Below are 16414 nucleotides of genomic sequence, written 5' to 3'. Positions count from 1 at the left end.
CCAAGAAAAGAGGGTTAGGCTAAGTTAATTACTTCTGAACACATTTATTGATTTGATATTTCTAGAAAATAGCCTAATATCAACTCTCAATCATAGGGTAGAAGTGGAGAGGGAACAGAAGAGCTAAACGTGAACACCTAAATTTTTAAGAGAAAACATCCTGGCTGCTCTGGGGAAGGCTGGGCTGAGGAAGCGGACGGGACGGGAGGACAACACAAGCAGGCACGAGGGCTGGTGGTGTCATCAAGGCTGCGTGGGAGCCTCCTGGGTGCCCATTGTGTTATTACGCTGTGTAATTTAAACACACCGTACTTTCCCAAATATCAAATTATTAGATAAACAAGAAAATTAAAGAGAAAAAGAATATCTATGTTTAGTCATTACGTAGAGAAATTATGTAACAGAGGAAAACACTGGCTACAGTTATTGCATTTTGTAAAAAATTGGTTTTTCTATATTTAAAATAAAATTCTAGCTGTTAATATTAGAGTCTATCTCAACAAAAAAGACAATGAGTTCAACTTCCCCACATTAGAGAAAAATGTGAAGCATTACTTTCTTTTGTACAAAATTCAAGTGAGTCCAATAAAGTCTCTACTGAAGTTCACAGAGGGCCAATGTGATGCTGTAGTTAGAAGTAAGAGGAGTGTGAACACGGGGTTCTGGCGGAGACACCCAGCCCCGAGCTCAGGCAGGAGCCTGCAGAACTTCCGCAGCATCAGAGCCAGAGAACAGAACATCAGGTGCCTGCTACGTGTCTTGCCTGCGACAGCTGCTCCAGCCACTCACTCCCTCCCTACTTCCTGAGAGCTCACAGACCAGAGGGGAAGGGCAGCCTAAGATGTGACAAATGCAAAATGTGTCACATATGTGCCAGGAGCAGAAGCAGACCCATCTGTCTTTGCAAATCTGATTACTCTCCCCTTCCCAGAGACAGCCACACCCTTCCATCTAGTAAGTAAAAGTCTCAGTAAGATCAGTCATTCAAATAGCAAAACATAGGTGAATATTCACAAGTTTTTAGCTACCTGTTGGGTCAAACGCCAAACTTGGCAGGGAGAGGAAGATGGTACTGAGTATTTTCTGGAGCAGCTGCTCACTGCCCAGGGCAGCAGTTCCAGGGCCAGGCTGCTTCTCCCTGGCCAGGTACACACAGCCAGCTCTCTGTGCCCGGTTTCCTCACCTGCAAAGGCAGGTGCTCAGCACTGTCTGATCAGAACTGCCCCGCAGGGTGTCACCAGGGGTACTTTGGAAAACCTGAGCCACTGTCAAGGACATCTGAGAGATGCGGACTTAACCAAGTTAGGCAGGAGAAACCTCAGGAAGATTATTAGTGGGGTTTGTCCATCCTAAATTTCAAACTAAAAAGACCAAGTGCAACCCAAACTTTGGATCCCACTGGTTCCCGGGTGCCAGCCATCCTGTCTTTCAGAGGCCAGAACAGAACCGAGCAGGGGCATTCGGCGGAGGCATTCACCTCCCGGCTTCTAGGGTACCCCAAGTCTCTCTCCCACTCAAATCACAATTCCTGCCTCTCAAAATGACCCTAGGCTTCTTGCTAGTTTAAGAATTTTTAACTATTTGGAATTTGGAAAAGTAGCTTTTTAGAGTTTCATCAAATAACCCCTACAGAGTGTCACTGAGGCTATGAGCATGCAAAATCACTAATCAAGAGGTAACATTTCAAGCCTATCAATGATTAATTTCCCTTATGCAAAAGGAATAAAAATGGTTCTATACACAGGATTAACCATGAAGCCAAATTTAGGGATTTCCTCTTTTCACCAAAAACTATTCTATAATGCTGGTTACCTGTATATGACAAAAAAGTTTTCAACTCGGGCTTACCCACACCCACAGTGGAGCCGGCACATGGTGTTGTCCCGGTTTGGTGGCTGGGGAAAGGGACGTGCAGAAGCTCCTGTGCTCAGGGGCAACGGTTAACGAGGGAGCGTGGAGGCGGGGTCTGAGCACAGGCGCGTGTGACTCCCAAATCCCCCGCTCATCCATCAGTCACAGCACAGCCCCTCTTCCCGAAGACCTCCCTGAACCCACAGTGGCCGTGAGGCCTCTCCTGCCTCTTAGCACCCTCTGCTCCCATGTTAGCCTCCTCTGTAAAATAGGACTGATGCCCTTACCTCATCGAGTTATTATGAAATTTAAGTGGGAAAACATATATTAAAAACCCTTATAAATCACAAAACCCCATACAAGGTAAGGAAGGATTAACTACCCCTTTCTCTGTGTTTCATAAGCTTTTTAAAAAAAGAATTCATCAGATTAACAACATAATATCAGCTACCATTTAGTGCTTACCACAAATGAAGCCTACAAGGAAGGCCACTCAGTGGCTACAACTCAGCCCTGCTACTTGCTACTTTTTTTGTCCTTGGGCAGTTCCTTAATCGCTCAGTTCCCCATGTGCAAAAGCAGGACCATTCCAGTATTCCCTTAGGGTCACCGAGAGGGCCCAAGGCGTTAGTACAGGTGATGCACATAGTAAATACACATGTGTTTACTATTTTATTGCTCATTCGTATGTGGCCAAACCACAGTTGAACTCAGATCCAGCTGCTTCTCTCACCTCCTGATGTTGTGGCACTTATCATTATGGTCTGTAATCCAGGGAAGAGTCTGCATATCTGTGTCACCTGATTAAAAGTGTATCAAGGACAGAGACATTTTCTCCCTCTTTCTAGTAGCACAGTGCATTGCACACAATGGAATAAAGCGATGTTTGTGGACTTGAATTAGAAAGCCTGGCAGCTCTCTGCATGATTCCGGGTTTCACCAGCCTTGATCTGGCTGGGGACCAGGCAAGCGGGGACCAGGGAGAAGGGTCACCAGAGAAACGCTGACAGAAGAGAAACCTGCTGGGAAGAGCACATGACTGGAGTTCCAGCTGAGACGTCATTTCCCCCACAGGTACCTACATCAAAGGATTAAGGGATAGATCATTCAGCAGAAGGAATGAAGGGATTATAAAATGGAAACTTGGAAATGCTGAGGGTCTTTTAGACTTTTTCTGGAGAGCTGAAGGGGGAAGCACAGAGCTGGACAGGAAGAAACATGAAGAAAATGCTCTCGGCTCAGAATTACAAGACAGAAGGGACTTTCAGACTTGCTCTAGGCTAACGCAGTTATTACACCGCTGCCTCTCAGCTCCAAAGCCACCTTCCTGCACTCTGCCCTGTGTGGCTGGGCTCTGCAAACTGCACCTCTGCTTGGTCGGGGCTCCAGGTCAGGCTCTGCCAACTGGCGGGAAGCTGCAGGCCAGACGAGGAGAGAGAAGGGCTGGCTCCTCCCTTCCTGTTCTTGCCAGGGGCCCCAGCAACACTACTCCTATTAATACCTGCTGCCAATGCCAGTCTGACCAGTAGCAGCAGCTGAACTCACTCTGCAGCTTTACAACATCTGCAGAACCAGCCCCATCGTACACCTCCCCAGAGAGCCAGCACAGCTGCTGGCCCCCTTCCTGGGAGTTGGGTCCCAGTCCCCTGCTCCCTCCCCTGAGCTCTGAGACACCTGCTCTTCTTCCTCTTCAGAGGTCTGGCCTTAGCTCTGAGAGACCTCCCCCCCCCCCCACCAAGCTTTTAAGTTTCATTAATTCCAACCTCTTCCTTTGTTCCCTCAGCCATGGGGTGGGGGTGGGGGAGCTGCTTTCTGCAGTTGCTGCCACCATGACACCTTCCTGTTCTCCTTTTTGACTCTTTACTCACCTCCCCGAAGGCTAACACTTCTTTAGATTTAATTCTCTGTATTAAAAGACAAACAAACAAACACTGGTATGGCTTCTGTCCCTCCCTAGACCTGACTGATACAGCAAGGAGGGAAGGAAGATTTGCCAAGAAGAGCCTGTGGTTGCTATCCTTGTTATCACACCAGATTCTAATAAACGATGGAAATAAAATCCAGGAAAACCAATTCTCAACATAAATCTAAACAAAGAAATGAAAAAAGGGTGTTTATAAGTCACTCAGGGAATAATAAAGTTGCTTCAGGCACAAATCCTCTGCTCATTTAGGAAACTTCAAAGGGACCCACTATACCTCCTTCTTTTGTACTTCTCACAGAAACACTCTCCAAGTAAGACATCCTACACTGAAGACCCCCATTCCTGCAAGAAAGGACACCAGACCTACAAGCCTTCAGGTTTCTATCTATTCCATTCTCAAATAAAACTCAGTGGTGTTGGAAGAGTCCAGCCAGACAAGGAAAGTGGAAGGACTGGGTCAAGACGGATGGAGACTTCTAGGCTGATGGGACAGGACTGGGGGGGCTTGTCACTTGTACCTGCCACATGGCAACCACTCCTTCCACGGGACCTCAGCCAGGGATTTAGTCACCATGTGTCTGGCCACCTGCTACCTCATGGGGCCACCATGAATTGCACTTGATAAATAGCACTGAGCCAGGACAGAGCCCTGTCCTCTCATCAGCACAAGATTCTTCCGCTGTCCTCCCGTCCCCATGGCTTCTCCCCTGCCCTGCAATGTCAGGAAATTTAGCCTGAGCCTGAATAAATTGGAATCAAACATCTTCCTGCAGGCTATTTTTCAATAACCACCTCCCCAAATAACCTAAGGATTCAGTGGTTTGCTGTGCTCGCTGTTACCCTTGACAGGTAAAATGGAGACAGCCTTTGTTCTCATGCAAAGTGTGAAGAGCCTGAATTCCACAAACCAAACAGGAGGTAATTTTCTCTTGGCAGAGTTTTCCAAGGGTCTGAGTTTCTTTTATTTAGTTATTTTTTGGAGAGTGAGGTTGAATAGGGTGGGCATAAAAAGATGAATTCTGGCTCGTCATTTCAGTTGGAGGGTTGTGTCTGCAATAATTTTCTCTAGCTTTTCTCTGCTGCATCCACTCTCTTACCCGTATCACGCTGTCCCTGAATTGTGAAGGTGACTGTGATGCTGGGCACAGAGGAGCACCTCTGCTGAAAGGCGCTGGCAGAGGCTGGGAGGGCAGGAGGCGCAGCTCCTTCGTGGAGGTGCGATGGGCGAACCTTCCAAGAGAAGCGACTTCAGCGTGAGCCGTAGAACCTCAGACCTGCCCGGAGTGGGTGCACTTGCTAGTGGCTCCTGTCGGGTGCTTCCCTCTGTGCTGTGCGCCCTGCTCACGTGCTCTGCGTGCTGCTGACGGACCAGAACCCCGTGGTGCTCATGCAGGTGGCTCACTCTGTCTTGGACTGTGACGAGCAGAGACGGCAGAGAGCGAGATGGGAGGAAGGGAAGGGCCAGAGGGAAGACGTGCGAGCCGAGGCAGTGGGCTGGGGAGAGCTGCAGATCCGCTGACGGCCCACAGAGGCTGGGCGTGCGCAGGACGCGTGACGGGTGGTCCCTCGAGCTGTCAGCTGTTAACCTTCAGGAGGCCCATGCACCCACCCCCGCATTCTCCTTTCTGGGCTTCTCCCCCTGGGGGCCTGGGGGCAGGCAAGGAGTACTGACCATGTTGTGAATTCATAGGAAACGTTTCCTTGCTGGGGGAGGTGCAGGCAGACACAGAGCAGGACAGGTCAACATCAGAAATGGCGTCAGCGCTCTGCCCATTCTTACTGGCTACTGACTGTGGGTGCTTGAAATATGGGATCCCTTCAGGTGACTGGCAAATGCTGTCTAGCAAAGGCACTAGATAAGTACAAAAAACAAAGAAAGAGGCCGGTGTGGAGGCTCAGTCTCTTTTAGGGCTGGCAGGTTGGCGACTTTTCCACTGTTAGATTGTACCATTGTTTTCAATGGACTTAAAATATTACAAATGATAGTAGAGGCTGGATCTCTTAAAGAGTTGAGCCAATCAAGGCAAAATTGGCACATTTAAAAAGGCTAGAGCAGGAATATTAAAATATGAATGTCCACAAAATGTATTATCTGCAAAAGTTTGGCATCAAACCAACTTAGACAGTCTTTCTTTTTCTTTTATTCATTCAACAAATATTTATTGAATACTATGTGCAAAGAAACATGAAGGGCACACAAGGAACACTGAGATTGATAAGATACTCTTTTTCACAAGAAATTTACAAACTGTTGGGGGGCAATGATAGGCTAATTTATTAATAAATATTTAATTTAAATATTGGTAAAAACTAATTTAGGGAGTGAAGTACAAATGCAGTACTATGGGAATCCAAAGAGCAATGACGACCCGTCAGGCTGTCTGTAAAGGAGAGGCTATGGGAGCCTGATGACTATAGAAATGTCAGGAGTGGGAGAGAGGGGAGGGTCCTTGGGGCAAGAAAAAAATGGATCCAGCAACGATATTCCATCTGCAAGCCCCAGGAGATGATATCTGAGGTTCCATCAGGCTCCACATGCTGTGGCACTGATGAACTACGCTAGCACGTTCAATTTGGAACACAATAGGTCATCCACGTGCACACGGCCGGCAGGCACCGGGTTGACCATGATGAGGAGTCGAGGCCAGGAGCAAACCTCGTGAGAGAAGTCACATCTGTGTCACATCCGTGCATCTGCGGTCTTCCCCACACAGGCTAACGGAGCGGCTGCTCAGAGAAGTTGATGTAACTTGTAGAGATAACGTACGATTTCTTGTCATATTCAATCAACTCTTGAAGACAAAAAAACTGATCACCTAGTCTAAGATCACTCAGTGATTAGGTTTTCCCTCCTTCCTGCTGCTAGTTGGCCTGGAGTCTTTTACTGTGACTTTGTGACATCTAAATTTTATTTAAGTATGGTATTCTCCCCAAGTCCAGGAAATTATTTATAATTTTGTCAAAAAAGATGAAAGGGTAGGGTTTTCTCATGCAAATCTCAATGGCACTGACACTAAAGAATTCCCTTACCTATTCCCAAAGTTTCAGTAAACGGAAGTCTGGATTCACTGTTAAGTACAATGTTGCATTTGTGCTTGCTCTCTTAGATCTATGCTTTTTTAAAAAAAACATGAGGTTGATATGGATAGTTTAATGACATCAGAATACATTTTCACAGCTAATCGTCATGACTGGCTAGTAATTTCTCATGGCTAATCCAATTCTCCAGAAATTTCATTCCATGCTTACAATGTGCAAAGCAGTGAGTTAGCTATTAATAAATTAAAACAAATAAGACATAGATATTCTTCAACAGGAGCTTAAATTTTAGTGAAAGAGAAATGTCTAGAAATGCTTATAACATGACAGGATAGGCTATTTGCAAAAGTGAAACAAAATCTTATCTCTCCTCAAAAAATCAAAGTGCCTACCAGGTAAGTACAGTTTACAGAGCTATACTTTCACAGACTAATATAAAATCTAATGGGATGAGTACTACTACATACATGGGGTTTAGCGGCAAAACATGAATGTGAATACTGCAGTAGTCCCATCTACACAAATCCATATCAGGAAATTATATGCTGGGAAAATTTGTCTCAGAGGTAGGCGTGGATCTCAGAATGCCACGTGCCAAGTCCCAAGGTACAGTCTGTAGCTATGACCTCAATAACTGTGAACCATTGTTCTCAGACAAGGGGCTCTCAACTGGGCTGTCTAGGTGCCCATGCCCCTCACCAACTGGATCTAAAGCTCTAGGGACATTGCCTGGCTTCAATCTCTTCTGAATCTCCAAAGAGAACTCCAAGGCACACAGGGCCGGGGGAACCACTGCTCTAGCCTAGTGTGGTGTGTTCATCGCACTCTGTGAGAGGCCACAGGCATCATTCTTCACTGTCACATTTGCTCACACTGAGATCCAGGTCAGTAGCACCATCACCTTTAAACAGATTACCTAACATGTGCTGAGCACTTATAGGGTGCCCGGTACTGAGCAGAGGACGTTACATACATGTTGACATATAATATTCCAAAACAACCTTAGGAGGTAAGTACTGCTATTGGTTTCTCAGTTTATAGATGGAGAAACTGTAACTTGCAGTTAAGAGATTTCTTAAAGTCACATAGTTGCTCAGGGTGGAGCTGGGATGGGAACCCTGTCTGCTTTGCATCAAAGTTTGTGCCTGTAATCACTATAATATAGCAACTCATTTATATGTATGGAATATTCAATTTTTTAAATGTGTTCTGCATCTATGCACAAAAAGCTAGTTGATACATATTTATCCATAAAATGGAGAAAAATAAAATATCTTCCTGGAAGCAATTTACCAAAAGGTTATATATTTAGCATCTATTTTCAAAACACTTTGCTGATTATGTGTATCCAATCTCAGCATCCAGACTGTTAACAGGATACCACCGGCAAGCCCAGATACAGCAGGTTCCAAATGCTTCATCTAGCGCTTAAGGAGTTGCTGCAGTGCGACTGCTGCAGTCCAGCACAGCTGCAGAGGGACCGCATTCAGCCTGCACATCGAGCAGGCTCTGAAAAACATAATACCGCAAGCGAAGCCACAGGGTTTTTGCTGTTTTCAAAATAAAAGATGATTCTTATCTTGTTTAAGGGAAGATTACTGCCAAAGACAAAGCAGTTTCCTGAGCTCAGTCCTCTGATAAGCAGAGGCCCCTGCCATGTGAATATTAATCCTACCACTAATAGAGTCAATATTATGGAGCTCTTACTATGTGCCACATGCTGTCCTAGCACTTTCCGTCAATCCTCACTCCAACCCCTTGTTACAGATGAGTAGACTGAGGCACAGCAAGGGTGAGAAACTTGCCCAGGATTAGACAGGAAGCAGCTGAGCTGGGGTGGGGCAGGGAACCGGGCAGCTGGCTCCACCTCTGGGCTCCTTACCGCCCCTTGCTACGTGGCGGGCTCTGTGACATGCCCAGGGATGATAAAGACAAATAGAATGCGGCTGCTCGGGAAGCTTACAAATACACCAATCACGATGGAGATCCGACAGGGAGGGCCAGTTTTCTGTGTACGTCTAAAGGAGCAACATGGTAAAGACTAACCTAAAACTGTCAGGAGATATCATCAAGAAAGGCTCCAACTGATGGAATATTACTCCTGGAAAATGGTCCCCTGAGGAGCTGATTGCCACATAAATGGTGTGAATATAAAGAAAAACCTAGAGAAAGAGGCAGGCAGGCGTGGCCTTAGCATGCAGAAACACCCCAATCTGAGAAACCTGACCTAGTGACCCTGAGGGCCCTACGAGGTTGCCCAGGGATTACAGCATCAGGCAGTTGTATCCCCATGGGGAACCGCATGTGAGGCCGGGCACTGTGGCTCACGGCTGTAATCCTAGCACTCTGGGAGGCCGAGGCGGGAAGATTGCTTGAGGTCAGGAGTTCGAGACCAGCCTGAGCAAGAGCGAGACCCTGTTTCTACTAAAAAATAGAAAAATTAGCTGGGTGTGGTGGCATGCGCCTGTAGTCCCAGTTACTTGGGAGGCCGAGGCAAGAGGATCACTTGAGTCCAGGAGTTTGAGGTTGAAGTGAGCTATGATGATGCCACTGCACTGTAGCCAGGGCAACAAAGTGAAAAACAAACATAAGAATTGCACGTGCAAGAACCTACAGAATCTGGTGCCTAGTGGGCAATGAAATACGTGGTGACTACGGGGCAGGAGGCACTCAGAGGAAAGAGTCCTGTGATGTGAAGAGAGATCCGGTAGGCACAGCCAGTGGAACCCATTAGTTGAACAGAAGACACGAGTTTTCTTTCTTCTTAGCAAGGCGAAAGGGCAGGGGTCACAGCAAAGCTAAAGGGTGGGCAAGATGGCAGGGGAGGGAGAAGGTAGCATCCACGATCTCATTAGCAGAGGCGCCAACAACTTTGCTTTTTAATGTAGATGTTGCAAAACTGTCAACTCAGGGGCCAGAGTGTTGCTTTGTGTTTTAATCTTAACAATTTGTCTATATTCGAAAATTAGGAAATTTTTAACATCATCTAGATTTCTAACTTATCTTTTCAAAAGTAGAAGTGGCAGCACTGGGCTTGGACTTCCAGGAGGCCACAGCAGTGGTCCCACGGAGAAGGGGCTTGGCAACGCCTGACTGCCCACGACTCTCACTGCTTCCCCATACCCTTCGCACTGGGCCCTTAGCTTGTCTGCATCCCCTGCCTGGCCATATGCACATTTGAATAGGTGACCCTAAGTTCAGATACTAACAGTGGGAGGGAACAAGCCTGTCCCGGGAGTAACTCAGGCCCATGCTTCACGGTAAGGGGGGAAACCAGCTATCCTCTTCACCAGGAAATAACAAGCCAAAGAGGACTGGCCCCCAAATGCTTCCAGTCCGCCCTCCCCCTCACCAAATCAGCGTTTTACATGTCTTAAAATGTTATCTCATAATTCACATACAATATCCCATTTACAAACATATTATCTCATTTAACAGCCGTATGAAATGAATATCACTGTCCTCTTTTTACAAATGAGAATATTGAGACTCAGAGTTAAGTAATTATCCCAAGGTCACGCAACGGAGATTTGAGCACAGCAGTCCACCTCCAGAGCTCATGAACTCCAGGCAGTACCGGACATTAGACCAAAAGAATGTTAACAGATGCTCTCTTTAAAAGGGTTTTTCATGGTTAAGTTTGGGAAATGCTAGTTTCAGGTTTCTTGCTTAAGACTTCTCAGGATCTTTAAAATACTATTGGGCTTTGTGAATCTGTAATTAAGAAAAGCCATGACCCCAAATCAGTCTTGAAATCTTCTTTGCCAGAAACATAGCATGGAATATGCTGTGGTGGAAAAGATAGGTTCTGGAGCAAGAGGAATGAAAACTTGTCATTATGGGTTGAGCAATACAGATTTTCTAAATCAAATCAAATATGTGCAAACCTTGTATTTTTGAAAACAGTATTCCATTTATAGAAATCTATTAGCTTATGATACTACCTTTTCCTCACTAACCTAAAATCTCAATTTAAAAAATCCTGTTGCTATAATTCTATTAATCTGAAATTTTATTAACCATAACTCTAACACTTCTACAATAGCAAGATAATAAAAAATAATCTTAAACACAGAGGGTATTTTGACATATTACTCAGTACAATCTTTGTGAATTGGGAATCATTGCATTCTCATTTTATAGATGAAGAAGGTTAGGCCCCAAAAGGTTAAATGAATTGACAAAGGTCAAAGAGCTACCAAGTAGGTGACAGACATTAACCCACTCTTTCCATTGTAATACATTCCTAAGTGTTCCCAGATATTAATGAATTGATTAAATACTAATTTAATATAGTTTTTATAGTGAAAGTATTTTGTTCTACTTAGCAGTCATTTGAAGATGAGTCATGTGATCAAGTCATATAGCTCCCAATTAGCCACATATTTTGATTAATCCCATTCCTCAACCTTGGTAGTTTATACAGAACATAACAAGACTTCTAAAAATATGGCTTAGTCATATTGGAATTACAGGGACTTTAATACACCAAAAGCCAATCCTAAGTATCAACAGTCTTTAAAACAGAAATATGGCTACCAAGAACTTAAAGAAGAATTAACACCAATCTTTCTCAAACTCTTCCAAAAAACTGAAAAGGAAGGAATACTTCCAAACTCATTTTATGAGATCAGTTTTACTTTATATACCAAAGTTAGATAAGGAAATTACAGGTTAATATCCCTGATGAACATGGATGCAAAAGTCCTCAACAAAATATTAGCAATGAAAATCCAACAGCATATTAAAAGGATCATCCATCATGATTAAATAGGAATTCTCCCTGGGATGCAAGTTTAGGTCAATGTACACAAACTGATAAATGTGATACACCACATTAACAGAATGAAAGATAAAAATTATATGATCATCTCAAAAAATTCAGAAGAAGCATCAGACAAAATTCAATATCCTTTTATAATAAAAACATTCAATAAATTAGGTATAAAAGGAATGAATCTCAAGGCAATAAAGGCCATATATAAGAAGCCCACAGCTAATATCACAATCAACAGTGAAAAGCAAGAGCTTTTCCTTTAAGATTACGAACAAGATTAAGGTGTGCACTCTTGCCACTTCTATTCAACATGGTATTAGAGGCCTTACCCAGAGCAATTAGGCAAGAAAAAGAAAGAAAAAGCAACCAAATTGGAAACAAAGTTAAATTGTCTCTGTTTGCAGATGACACGATCTTATATACGGAAAATCCAAAGGACTACACCAAAAAACTGTTAGAACCAATAAACAAATTCAGTAAAGTCACAGGATACAAAATCAACATACAAAAATCAGCTGCTTTTCTATATATTAACAATGAACTATCAAAAAAAAATCAAGAAAAAAATTCCATTTACAATAGCATCAAAAAGAATACTTAGGAGTAAATTTAACCACAGAGGTGAAAGATCTGTACATTTGAACTTCAAGACATTGATTAAGAAATTTGAAGAAGACACAAATAAACAGAAAGATGTACTGTGTTTATGGATTCAAAGAATTAATATTGTTAAACTGTCTATACTACCCAAAGTGATTTCTAGATTCAACGTAATCTCTGTCAAAATTCCAATGGTATTTTTCACAGAAATAAAAAAAAATCCTAAAATTTGTAAGAAACCATGAAAGAACACAAATAGCCCTTTAAAGTATTCTAGAACAAAAAGAACAAAGCTGGAGTCATCACACTACGTGATTTCAAATTATAATACATTACAAAGCTATAGTAATCAAAACAGTATGTGTCACTGGCATAAAAACAGACATACAGACCAATGGAACAGAATAGAGAACCCAGAAATAAACCCATGCATACACAGTGAACTAATCTTTGACAAGGGTGCCAAGGATACAAAATGAGGAAAGGATAGTCTCTTTAATAAATATTGGGACAACTGAGTATCCACATGCCAAAGAATAAACTTTGATGCTTATCTTACATAATATGCAAAAATCAACTCAAAATGGGTTAAAGACTGAAATGTAAGATCTAAAACCATAAACCTCCTTGAAGAAAGCTTCTTAACATTGGTCTTGGTGATGAGATTTTGTATATAACATCAAAAGTACAGATTACAAAAGCAAAAAGAAGTAAGTGAGACTACATCAAACTAAAAAGCTTCTGCACAGCAAAGGAAATAATCAACAAGACAAAAAGGCAACCTATGGATTGGTAGAATATATTTGCAAGCCATATATCTCATAAGGAGTTAATATACAAATTCTACAAGAAATTCACACAACTAAATAGCAAACAAGCAAACAAGTAAAAAACAAGTTAGTCAATTAAAAAATGGGCCAAGGACCTGAAGCGATATTTTTCCAAAGAAAAGATCATTTTACAAATGGTCAAGAGGTATATAAAAAGGTGCTCTGCTTCACTAATGATCAAGGAAATGCAAATCAAAGCCACATGAAATATCACTTCACACCTGTTAGGATGGTTGTTATCAAAAAGACAAGAAAAAGATAACAAGTGTTGGCCAGGGTGTGCAGAAAAGGGAACACTTGTACACTGTTGGTGAGAATGTAAATTGGTACAGACATTATGGAAAACAGTGCGGAGCTTCCTCAGAAAATTAAAAATGTAACTACCATACGATCCAGTAGTCCCTCAGCTGGGTATACATCTAAAGAAATGAAATCAGTACCTAGAAGTGGTATCTGCACCTCCATGTTCATTGCATCATTGCAGCATTATTCACAATAGCTAAGATGTAGAAATAACCTAAGTGTCATCAGTGGAGGAATGGATAATGAAAATATAGTGTATATATACACTGGAATGTTATTCAGCCATAAAAAAGAAGGAAATCCTGCCATTTGTGACAACATGGATGAACGTGGAGGACATTATGCTAAGTGAAATAAATCAGACACACAAAGACAAATACTACATGATTATATGTGGAATCTTAAAAAAATTGAACTAACAGGAATAGAATATTGGTTGGGTGGGGTGAACAGAAGTGGAGAGATGTTGATCAAAGGGTACAAACGTTCAGTTATAAGATGAATAAGTTCTGGGGATCTAATATACAGTATGGTGACTATAGTTAATATTAATAGTACTGTATTGTTTACTTGAAATTTGATAAAAGAGCAAATTTTAAGTGTTCTCACCACACACTCTCACACAGACAAACATGTTAACTGAGTGGCGATGGATGTGTTAATTAATTTGATTGTGGTGATCATTACACAATGTATGCATATATAAATCATCACATTGTACATGTTGAATATATCCCATTTCTGTCAATTAAATATTTTAAAATAAAAAATAAATATGGAAGATTTTTATTTTTAGTCTGCAGAAAAGTATATTTTTATTTTTCCCACATAATTCTGCTTTATCTTTATACATAGTTATTCCTAAAGGTCTCTAACACTATGTTTTTGTATGAAAAAGAACATGGGAAGAAGGATATTACAATAATAAAAATAATGCATTTTTCTTCCCTATGCTGCCTTTTGTCATTTAGTTTCTGAGCAACCTAATTCTTATTCTGATCAGAGAAGAAGGAACTGAAAATCAGGATTTTATTAACACCATCGATATCTCCCCACTCTCAGGCAAATGCACAAACACCATCCTCTGGTTTCTAATTATGCATTTCACAGATGAGCTTCCCTGGCTGCTCTCCATGCAGATGATGAATAAAGTAGTTTTTGTTTTCAGAGATTTATTTCAAAGATCTCTTCATTAAATGCTATTTGGGGGCAGATACATATCTATGGAAGGTTAAAAAAAACATGTCAATGATAAAATAGCCATCAAGGAAATGTGCCACTGACAGAATCTAAAATGATCTTTCTCCAAGGAGTACATTTAAAATCCATACATATACACACACGCACACACGGGAGGGGGGAGGGAAGAAGGAGAGAGAGAGAGAGAGAAAAGGAAAAGAGGGAGGAAAGGAGGGAGGAGAGGAGGGAGGAGGGGTTTATTTTAAAAAGGCCTTTTTTAAAATATATGAAATTCCTATGTAGAGGATCATCATTTGAAGATATGGTTGGAAAATGGATGGCTGAGGTTTGTTGAAAAATCAAACCAAGAGGTTTGCTGGTTTGCTTGTTTGTTTTGATGGTGGTGGAGGGGGTGATGCAAAAATTACCCAATTCTTTCAGAGTACGTACAGGTGGATTCTACTCTGTCTTGCCGCTTGGATGAATGGGTTTATAAAAGTAAAAGGAAGAGAGAAAGTAGAATTCTGATAAGGGAGTGGTATCAACAACCAGCGGGAGGGGCTTCTCTGCTCCCACTTCTAACCTGGTGAGGCAAGAACTCAGCCTGCAGGGCCCTCCTCTGCACGCTCCGCGTGAGTGTGTGTGTGTCTCCGTGTGTGTGCTGGGGGGAGGAGGTGGAAACTATAACTGGTGGCTGTTCTATAACAGAAACAGAGATATCTCCTGGAAAAGTCTCTCCTGCTTTTGAATTCCACCACAACTTGGATGATAAAGCCATTAAACCCATAGGCAATAGCAGTAATTTTCTCAGGAAATAAATGCAAAATGCATCACATTTAGGGACACAAAGGAGAACCCACCCAACACAGACTTCTCCAGTGAAAACAGACACTCACCTGTGCCTGGGACAGACCAGACCGCAGGGTTCAAACCCGGCTTTGCTACTTATTGTCAGTCATGTGGCTGTGGGCCTGTTATGTAACTTTTCTGGGTCTCAGTTTCCTCCTCTGGTAAATGGGGATATTAACAGTATCTACATAATAGCTTTTTACATAAAGTGCTTAGCACAGTGCTTGGAAGATATAAGGATCTGTTAAACAGTCAAACAAACTACTATGAGATTACTGTTACTGAATAATTTGATTTATTAATAATTTAAATGGCATCTATGCTTCTCTGAAAAATTTTGAGCTGCCATACAGCTTAATGAAATGAAATCCCTTGGAAGTAGGACTGTCTTTATTCATTTTATAAATGGGGAAACTGAGGCATCAAGGGGGCATACTTAAGCATGTATGATTCTTCCACAAGTTCTGCAACGTGCCTCTTACCCGGCTGCACACAGAGGAGGCAGTCAATAAACTTGAGCTTAATTCCCAGAGGTCTGAGACTCGTCTGTGAATGTAACCGAGATAGAAATCTTCTTTATTCTAATTTCATTCATTTTACAGATTCTAATTGCTAAGGAAGAACAGTAATGTATTTGGCACACTGACCATTTTCTTTCAACAATTACTTTTTTGTTTTAAGTTTGGGAATTATGTATTGGGCATGGGGGGCACCCATTCATTGGTAAGATGTTTGTTTCTGTACAGTGTCACTGGTCTAATGACGAGTGAGGGCTGGAAATTAGCAGACATGGCAGCACATTTATTTCTTAAAGCCCATTAGGCCTTGGCTAAGCGCTCATTTCATATACCTCAAATGCCTCTGTGCGAGCTTTGCAGCTTACTCTGCTTTGACAACACTCAAGCAGTCAAAAATAAACCAACACATGACATCACGGAATCTGCAAGGCTGAACCCTGTTGCTTCAGCAATGACATCATAAACTTTACTGTTCCTTATCTCACACTTTTAATGTAAAGGACCGTCCTATTTTGCTGATAGTGCAAAAAATAAAAATAAAAAA

General features: G+C 42.3%; 1 protein-coding gene across 1 annotated transcript in view; it reads right to left on the bottom strand.

The window, feature by feature from the left end:
- Positions 1-16414, bottom strand: part of FARS2 (phenylalanyl-tRNA synthetase 2, mitochondrial) — a 381318-nt gene that overhangs the window by 160838 nt on the left and 204066 nt on the right. The window lies entirely within an intron of this gene.

This window comes from Lemur catta, chromosome 5, assembly GCF_020740605.2.
Source record: "Lemur catta isolate mLemCat1 chromosome 5, mLemCat1.pri, whole genome shotgun sequence".
Lineage (NCBI taxonomy): Eukaryota > Metazoa > Chordata > Mammalia > Primates > Lemuridae > Lemur > Lemur catta.
The sequence above is the reverse complement of the archived record's forward strand: the minus strand, read 5'-3'. Positions and strand labels throughout refer to the sequence as shown.